We start from the raw sequence: 10,716 nt of genomic DNA, 5'->3' as shown, positions 1-10,716 counted from the left end.
CCTGAAATTTTCAGATGAATTGGACAATTGGTTGTTGGGTTGCTGCCCAGCAATTGGTAATTTTTAAAGAAATTTTGCGGTTTTTTGGTTATTATCTTGAATACCATTATAGATAGAGATAAAGTGTAAACAGCAATAATGTTCAGCATAGTAAGATCCAAAAATAAGGCAGTGACCACAACATCCAGTTGACTCCTTAAGGAGTTATAGCCCTTTATAGTCAATTTTTAACATTTTCATTAATTTGGTAAATTTTTGTAAACTTTTACATAACATTTTCCTCTGTATCTAAAGGGCTAACCTCTATAGATAGACAAATTGTAAGTAGCAAGAATGTTCAGTAAAGTAAGATCTACAAACACATCATCAAAACACAATTTTGTCATGAATCCATCGGTGTCCTTTGTTTAAGAGGCAATGCCAGAGAAAACCAGGCAGAACTTGGAAATTTTGTTCAACAGCCTTTTTGAGATAAATGTGTTTTTGTAATGTATCCACCTTGTTTTGTTGGGAAATGACCTTTTTAAAGTCATATTGGGTTATTATGTATAAAAAAATGAATTTGATTTTTCAGTAAATTTGACTGCTTATATAGGGAAATATGGGTATTAATTTCTCAACAAAAACAGCCTACAATATAACAATTGATATATATTCTAAAAGGTGATCATGAATACAGCAGGAAATTATTATAACATCTCTGGTATCTGTTGATATGTAAATGTTCTAATGCAGCAAACTGTCGGGAAACAGCAGTTATGCAGGTTTCAGGTATGCAGGTGCTAGGCTTTGGAATGAGCTGCCAGATGAGCTTCGTAAGCAATCATCTTTAAATCAATTCAAGAACTTGATAAATTCTTGGTCTGGCAGCTCATGCCAATGCTTTGCCTGCAAAACCAGTTAATCTCTGCTTATTATTTTTTTGTTTTGTTGCTTTATTTTCAGCATGGCAAATTCATTCTAATATCTTTACTATAGTGCTTCTGCTGCTTTTGTGCTAATTTTAGAAACTTAATGTGCTTTTATGCTTTTTATGTGCAAACCATTTCATTTGTGCTTTTGTGTTTTTATCTCATAATTGCATGTACCAGTATGTGTTAAACTTGTAAGATGCTTAAAGAACTTTTGTGCTGCATGTTTATATACTGATTGAACTCTTGCTTTATATGTTTAATGTTGTGTGCATGACTCGATATGTATGTTTTGTTTTATTTGTTGTTATGTCGGTTTTAAAAGCTCTTCAGAGCTTATGTTTGTAATTGCTTGCTTATACCGACTCTAAATAAAGCTTTATGTCTTTATGTCTAGTTTGTTTTCGACTTTTTGGTGTTTAGACATACCAAAAGTGATGCTCTTCAATTTAAAAACCGATAAAGGTTGTAATCAGCTGTTTGGTTAAATGAACTTCTGCTGCATATTTTTATACATAATTGACCATTTTGATACGATTTAACAAAAGTATATAACTTTGTGGTGTTGGGAAACTTATTTCCCTCATCAAGAGATTGTTGCATACATGTACGGGTGATCTATTCCTAGACAAATTGGTTTAATAAAGGCAGTTGCAAATTCTGTACGGAAATGAGGATTATTTATAAGACTGAAATTATTGTACTATTTGCTGGAAATGTGGAATATGAGGAATTTAAATCCATCCGTGAGTAGTTTTGATGATTCAGCTGAAAATGATACAGTTTGCTCCCACCTTAAAACAGTACATGATATATCATGGACAGGACACCAAAGACAAAGAAAGATCTAAATGCCATAATTTTTTGGCATCTTGAAAACTGGAAAGGCGGATCTCTTTGAAGCAGATGATAGTTATAATGTATAAAAGAATTCTTTGCGACAGTTATACCAGTTGGAACAGGTAATAGTTTAAATTATGGAAGTTTGAAATTACTTCTGGGATAAATTGATACAAAAAGGCATCAATCAAAGCTGGGACTATTAAACTAGTATAAATAAGTCCCAGATCAAAGCATTCAGAAGATTAAATAAATTTTACTAAACATACTTTTCAAAATGTCTTTTTTAAATTGAATTAAAATAAAATTATTGTTTGAATTTTCTAGACACATTCATTTATTTGAAGCTGCTTTATTTTGAAAACTAGAAGTCATTTACCAATTACAATGTTTTCCCAACTGACAATCATGAGGCCTCTTTAATAATCTCAATAAATCCCCACTTTCCCCCATATTTTTAGTGACAATGTGAAATTATTATCTGCAAATTTATGATCTGTGCTGAATGCAATTTTATACAATTTTATTCATCATGTTCAAACATTATTTGAACATGTTGAATAGGATAATAATATAAAATAAAAAAAAAAAAACACTATCAGACTCAAAAGTTACAAAAGAAGAAGATTTTGTATGATCATGATGATTGCCAATGAGAAAATCACATGTACAACTACATGTATCCTCCATATACATGTACACAACAGACCATGTCATCTTATTCATTATGTTTATCATGTTTATCATTAATATGTACATGTACATCCTGTACATGTAAGCAACTACAAATGAATACATTTGTAAATGAATACATTTGTATATACATGTACATGTAGAATAGATACATGTATAAAAAGATGTGGTATGAGTGTCAATGATACAAATCTCCATCCAAGTCACAATTTATAAAAGACAATCCTACAGTTATCAGGATAGTCATATATGTTTATGTCAGATATACATGTAAACAGTAAGCTTAATTTGTTAAAAAGCAGGAGCAAATTGTTGCTTTTTAAATTATGAGAGTCAAATTTATTTTTTTTGTAATTTTGATTGCTACATATATACAATGTACCTATATTTTACATGACCTTATGACATATGAAAGACTCATATATTTTAAAGTGGTTATTGCATATATTTATTTAAAAAAATAAAACTTGTATATCAAATCTTAGATAATTGTATTGTTAATCCACTATTTAGATGGGTTCTTTTGGGACGGCAATACCTTTGTTTCATAAATTTGTTGTTTATTGTCCTTCATCATGTTCATGTCCTTAGAAACAAAATCTAGACATGATATACACAATGGCAGATCCAGAAATTTTCATAAGTGGGGGCCCACTGACTGACCTATGAGGGGGCCTGCTCCAGTCATGCTTCAATGATTCCTTATATAAGCAACCAAATTTTTTCCCAAAAAGCCCCCTCCCCCCTAAATCCGCCTCTGATACATGATACAATGATTTCAAACTTTTAACATTTAGTACAAAACTGGAAAAAAATAGCTTATTTTGAGACCTTGTCATTAGTATTTACAGATACATCATTGTACATTTGTACATGTACATGTATGATCATGGTGAGCATATAAGGTTTAGTTTGACTCAAATATATCAAGTAAACTTGTGAAGTAATAAGTAAATCACAATTTACCTTTCTGTTCTAAATTGTTCATTTAGATCATTTTGTACATTAACCTGTCCATTTAAAAATATAATTAATCATACAAAAAAGTCTTGTAACTTTGAAAGGTTGAATAAGTTTTCTATGTTTTAATATGGTAAGAGGTTAAGAGATCATTATATATTTTCCACAGGTTCTTAGGATAATAAAATAACTAATTTGATATTAAATACAATTTTCCAAATTCAATTCAAAGAATAATTGATCACCTGATAAGCTGTTATTTCTTTAAACAGATAAAAGATACATCAGCTGACAGACTTACATGTAGAGGAGCCTTTAATTAGGGAAATGGATCAACTTGATTTTGAAGTTAACCTACTGCATTTATATGAAAAATTCAGAAGTGAGTACCAGTATCTCTTAAAGTACATTTTTTACAAGTTTATCTTCATTTAGATAGAGTACCATATAAGATAAAGTATGTGGAATCTTAAATACAGTATATATACTAGACATTATATATCAGTACATACATGTACATAATGCAAATCATAATAAGAAGGCATAACAATTGAACTGTTAAACAATTATTAGATGACCCGTGTCACCTTAATTTAAGACAAAATTAAAACACAGAGAACACACATACAAAAATTAATGAGACCATGTACTCCAGATATGCAAGAAGGGTTTTAATCTCCCACTACAAATGAAAATGAAGTCCTGAATGTGAAATCCTCTAAAAAATTATATTAAACTTCAAATATGTGTACTTGAATACATGTATATATAATATTCAAATTCATCTTATTTAATATAATTAATTTAAAACATTTTCAAGCAAAAAACTGATGTATAAATGTATAGCTTAACTGTTCCTTTATTTTTTTTCAGGTGACTAAGCTAAAAGAAAAACACACATGAAAATGTAACCAGTTTGGCACCATCAAAGTGACCAACATAACATTTGAATACCTCTTAAGTTTTTTATGTATATGTTTGACTTTTGGTAATATTTCGGCAGTTTCTTCAGTAAATGAGACACATCAATGTTGAAAATGACAATTTTGATAGAGGACAATTATAAGACTACCAACTTTATTGTTTATGGATCTTTATCTTTTAAAATACTACTGGGTGTCTAAAAGAATATTTCAATTTCTTCTGAAACTATTTAGATATTTATTATGTTTCATGTGTTTTTTTTATATAAGTATCATTGTGGTATGTCCTTGTTTATTTTTTGTTTTGTGTGCACATGCACTTGAATCTTGTTCAAAATCCATCGATTGAATAAACATGATAAACTAATTGTTATGTTAACACTGTAGATAAGTATATGTCACAATTAATCGGGCCAAGTTATCCATCTTATAAAAAAAGGGGGATTTGATATGATTGCCAATTTCACAGCTACATGTACGGTACCTATCCTTAGACCTAGTTATCCTTACGTCATAATCCTTGTGACGTATGGGAAGAATTAGCTGTTGTCTTATTCTGACTTTTATACAAACCAAGTGATGAAGATAAACAATGCTTCTATTTCCAAAGGTTGTGAAGAAACTGCTATGGAACACAATAAAATCAGAAGATGTAGTATAATTGTAATGAGACAACTCTCCATTAAGAGACCATACAATGTAAAAGTTTATAGTAATAGGTACAGCCTTTAATAAAGAAATAACCACTCTGCATATCATATTTGATTTTGCAAAAAACCAAGAGCATGCTTATTTTGTCACTATCAAGTATATATGTGCATATACTAATGTATTCATCTTGTGTTCGTCCTCTAACTAAAGCTGACCTTGGAAAAATGATTTTAAATCCTCCCCCCCCCCCCCCCCCCAAAAAAAAAAATTAAATGGACAAGAGCTATGGTCATGATGGTCATGCCAGTTGGGAGTTCAGAATATATTAGGTTAAAAAATGAGGATCTAATCAGTTTTCATATGACTGCAAACAATTTTTGGGATCATATAATGGTATTATGTCGTCATCGTTGTCGTCTGAAGACACATTGGTTTTCGGACATTAACTTTAGTTTTAATGAATGGATTTCTATGAAATTTAGTAAGAAGGTTCAATACCCCCAAAAGGAAGGTTGGGATAAATTTGGGGATGATGGTCCATGGAACACTACACATTATCCTGAGGTGCTGCACACATGTGCCAAATATCAAAAGATTTTGTCACAGGGCAAACAAATCATGCTCCCTACACAAAAGTGTAAACAAAAATCATCTTTTTACTTTGAAGTCAAAGGTCAAAGTACAGCCAAAAATTGTATTGTAGGTATCTGTGGCATTGACTTATGATCTACATGCCAATTCAATGAAAATGTTCTAAGAACATTTTCAAACTAAGTACTTTCATGGTGAAAATTTGTATAAAAAAGGACAAGAAATGTATAGTGTACATTTTATGGTTGCTATGGCAACCAAATGAACAAAGTGGTGATGAGACTGCAACTTTTTTTCTTTAATTTTTTTCATCAAAAACTATCACTTAAACATGATAAATACAATAAAGATGCAAAAGTTTATGGTATTTTGCAACTTAATCGATGTAATACCATTTTGGTTTGCCAAAGCATAATTTTCTCAATTTTACAATTTTCTCTATTTTTGCATTTTTTTTATCTTTATTTTTTTTTAAATAAAAAAGATACCAAAAGTTTTATTTCCATTATGTTTTACACCAACATAGAACTAGACTTCCATATAGGTAATTTAGTCATAAGTGGTGTTTTCCTCTGGTAATGAATAATTGAAAACGGTTGAAAACTTTTTTTTTTTTCAATTTTCCTTATTTTAGCATTTTTTTACCTTATTTTTTGAAAAAAATCAAAGAGATACCAAAAATTTTATTTTTATTATTTTAAACACCAACATAGTACTAGCCTTCCATATAGGTAGTTTAGTCATATCTGCTGTTTTTCTCCGATGACGGATAATTGAAAACAGTTAGAAACTGGCTTTTCTTAATATTCTCAATTTTCCTTATTTTAGCATTTTTTTACCTTATTTTTAGAAAAAAATCCAAAAGATACCCAAAATTTTATTTTCATTATTTTTTACACCAATATAATACTAGACTTCCATACAGGTAGTTTAGTCATAAGTGTTGTTTTTCTCCGATGATGGATCATTGAAAACGGTTAGAAACTGGCTTTTTCCCTATACATTTCAATGAAAATTAGCAGTTTGAGCCCTTATATTGAATTTCATTAAAAAAAAATGTCAAATTCACAAATTTAAAAAAAAAAATTATATTTTCCCAGTCAGTATGTTATACTGAAAGGGTAAAATATATGTTTGACCAAATTAATTTTTTTTAGTTGAACAGTCCTGCCTGGTGCTCTCTGACATTGCCTCTTAATATGCATATAGACCAAGGTGAGTGACACAGGCTCATTAGAGCCTCTAGTTTGATACTATCATAATAATGACATCGGTAAAGCTTTTCTTCTAAAATATTACGTCCATCCAATCCATCCACATTTTTAAGCCCCAAAGACAATATGTGTAACCTACTGTTATCAACTTCAATAGTATGTATAATATCTAAAAAATAATCATTGAGCCACTTTATTTGGCCGAAAATGATTTTTTACCTTCTTTATATTTAACAGTCCATCAAAGTTTCAATCTATTTCAGAAAGCCGATCTTTATTTATCATCAAGAAACTACACATATTTTAGAACAAACAAGAGCCAAGAGCCATTTCTCGGAAATGGCAAAAGTTAAAACAAAAATTATCATTTAACTTATGCAAAATATAGTGCCCCAATAAAGGCAATAGTAGTATACCGCTATTTGAAAGTCATAATTTGATTGAGAGAAAAGCAAATCCGGGTTATTAACCAAATCATCCTGATTTAGAGTAATTTCTCGGAATTTGAATGGCTGACATTGTCCTAATAAATTTCAGTACAATTTTTTATTACGTCAATTGAAATTATCTCCCTTATACCATTAACCAAATAAGAAAACATAAAATTCTGAGTTGCTTTATAGTCCTAATATTTTCAATTTTTCACAGTTTTAGATTATATGTCTAAGATATATTTGGTTGGTATTGCATTTGAATATAATAATATGTAATATAAAAAAAAATCTGGATAAATTCGTTACACAGTGTTCAATTGTCCTAATACGGAATTTATCGGGTCAATAAAATACATATCAGGTTCGCGTCACCCGTTATGAATTTGATTGACTCGATAAATTCTCGTATTAGGACAATTGCACACTATATTACAACTAACAATACTCCGTTACAAAGCATTAAATTTCATAAAGTTGTTCTCAATTAATAATCCAGAAACCACAGTTCTTTCCCAAATACCAAGTATCACATTTCTGGAACAGTTAAATGAAATCAAATATATCATGTGTTTAGTGGTGCAACACATGCTATTAACATTTCAATAAGGGGTCTCCATTTGTTATCCGGAAACCACGAAATATTTAAGTTTTCCAACAAGCAAGTACCATTACTGAAATGATAAGTGTAAACAGTTATCAAAGGTGTAAGGATTATAATTCAATGCGACAAACGCTCAGATCAAAATAGTTATAAAGCCAAACTAGTAGATATTGCAAGAGCATTGAGAACCTAAAATCCAAAAACGTTGTACGAAACGGCTAAGAAAATATATGCCTGGAATAAGAAAATATTTAGTTTTTCAAAAAAATCAAAGTTTGGTAAACAGGAAATCTATAAAAAAAAAACAACCATATAATTGATATTCAAGTCAACATCGAAGTGCTGACTACTGGGCTGGTGATACCCTCGAAGACGAAACGTCCAACAGCAGTGGCATCGACCCAGTGGTGTTAGTAGTTATCAAAGGTACCAGGATTATAATTAAATACGCCAGACGCGTAAAATACCTAATATAAATATTTTATTCATAATGTTTGTCAAGCGTTATTTTACCTACATGAAATAATGGCATGGTGTATTATGGTATACGAACATCTTAAAAATTAAGTCTGATATCTGACAAAAAGAATGTCCCATGCATATCCGAGGAATATTATTTAATAGATCAATACAACATTTGTTTTATTATTGAATTTAAAACATTGTCTTTATACAAAAATGAAAGAAACTCACATCTTAGCAATTGGTTATTATTATCAAGAACCATTGATTTGAGAAATGACTTGTTTGAATAAAATGTTTATTAAATGATCTATGGATTTGTTGTTTTGGTGGTAGTGCACGCATCCATAATGAAAATAACAATTAATAGGAATTATACGGCCATATATATCTTTTGGATATATATCTCAATCAGGACCTGTCACATATACTGTATTTTTTAAAACTAGGGGGTGGTGTTAACATAAGTAGAAACGTTATAAGCTGTATAACCAAAATGACATAAACATTAAAACTAATATTATCTCTGTTTAACTTTAAAATGGAGAATGGAAATGGGGAATGTGCCAAAGAGACAACAACCCGACCATAGAAAAAAAACAACAGCAGAAGGTCACCAACAGGTCTTCAATGTAGCGAGGAAATTCCCGCACCCGGAGGCGTCCTTCAACTGGCCCCTAAACAAATATATACTAGTTCAGTGATAATGAACGCCATACTAATTTCCAAATTGTACACAAGAAACTAAAATTAAAATAAAACAAGACTAACAAAGGCCAGAGGCTCCTGACTTGGGACAGGCGCAAAAATGCGGCGGGGTTAAACATGTTTGTGAGATCTCAACCCTCCCCCTATACCTCTAGCCAATGTAGAAAAGTAAACGCATAACAATACGCACATTAAAATTCAGTTCAAGAGAAGTCCGAGTCTGATGTCAGAAGATGTAACCAAAGAAAATTAGCAAAATGACAATAATACATAAATAACAACAGACTACTTGCAGTTAACTGACATGCCGGCTCCAGACTTCAATTAAACTGACTGAAAGATTATGATTTCATCATATGAACATCAGGCACAATCCTTCCCGTTAGGGGTTTAGTATCATACCATCATAACATATATGAGAAGAACATAACCCGTGTCATGCCGACAACTGGTTTTTGAATAAATGTGTTTAGTTCCGATGCAAAGACCCTATAAGTGAATCAATATTAACGCCAAAATATGCAATATTTAATGACCTGACAACAGTATCGTAACTATATCCCTTCTTAATAAGTCTATTCTATTTGCCTGAATGTGTTGCAAAATTGTTTTCCTTACTAATTTTTAAAAAGGAAGAAGGTATGTTATAAATCCTAGTACCGTAGCTTTGACTAATGCGTAACTGAAACCAGTCTTGACTGACAGTCCACCAACAATAACATCTACAGTGCTATTACATAATAATATTAATAATAATTAAATATAAATATCCATCACCTCTTTGAATGTACATTAGTTGCGGGTTTTTTTTTCCAATGCCGATTCACGTGTCACAATTAGTTTCAAACACAGTTTGTGACTGAAATTATTTTTCAAAATCAAATATCGCGACACCCTTGTCTTTGCTGCAGATATAAAATTGATAGACTACAATTTGGTGCCAGCTTTCACAAGATTGATTGATCGATAGCTGCTTAACCAACTTTCACATGATAATGTAGCTGACCGATAAATGGAGACTTCAACGCGTTGTGATTTTATAGTATTAAACGATTTATATACTGATCTATCAATTAAAATTCACGAAAATTCCAATCATTGGTTTTTACGTGGTGTAATATTTCAAGAATTGTCAACCTAATTGCTGTGACAGGAAAAATGTCTGAAAGTTAACTTTTAGTTAAGCATTTTTAAGATCAATAAGAAGCGTCAGTGAGACTGGATTTTTTTTCTTATTGGGAGTTGAAGTTCGTTTTATAGTCTTGTTTACTTTCGTCATGGAACATTAAGCAATTATACGAGTGTAATGACATTACATTGAACTGTTCATCAGATATATAGACTAGGATTGTTTATCTTATTTTTGTGTGTTTTCTATAAAATTTGTATAAACAGAAGTTTATGCGACAAGATACCAGGTCATAAGGAAAAATAATGAGATCAGTTTACAGATCATACAACTGCTAATGATCACATCTGGCGATGTCCTAAATGTTGGATATGAACATAAAATTAGATTTGTTCATAACACTGCACCCAGAGTTTGATTTATATTGTGGTGTATTAAGGTTGCGTGCTAAAAATAGTATGGATAACATCGGGGTTATTTTCTTCAATCCCGAAGGGCCAAATGAGCATTTTTCATCACTTGGCGTCAGTCGTCCGTCGTCGTCGTCGTTAGCTTTTACAAAAATTCTCTCCTCTGAAACAACTGGGCCAATTTAACCA

At 31.0% G+C, this 10,716-nt stretch overlaps 1 long non-coding RNA gene across 1 annotated transcript; it reads left to right on the top strand.

Moving 5' to 3' along the window:
* Positions 1-1,313: 1,313 nt before the first annotated feature.
* LOC139520766 (uncharacterized) lies at positions 1,314-4,579 on the top strand. The gene is made up of 3 exons (XR_011663955.1): positions 1,314-1,873; positions 3,677-3,786; positions 4,278-4,579. It is a non-coding gene; the product is annotated as an uncharacterized lncRNA (long non-coding RNA).
* The last annotated feature ends 6,137 nt before the right edge of the window (positions 4,580-10,716 follow it).

The sequence above is a fragment of the Mytilus edulis genome, chromosome 4 (assembly GCF_963676685.1).
Source record: "Mytilus edulis chromosome 4, xbMytEdul2.2, whole genome shotgun sequence".
NCBI classification, from domain to species: Eukaryota; Metazoa; Mollusca; class Bivalvia; order Mytilida; family Mytilidae; genus Mytilus; species Mytilus edulis.
The sequence above is the reverse complement of the archived record's forward strand: the minus strand, read 5'-3'. Positions and strand labels throughout refer to the sequence as shown.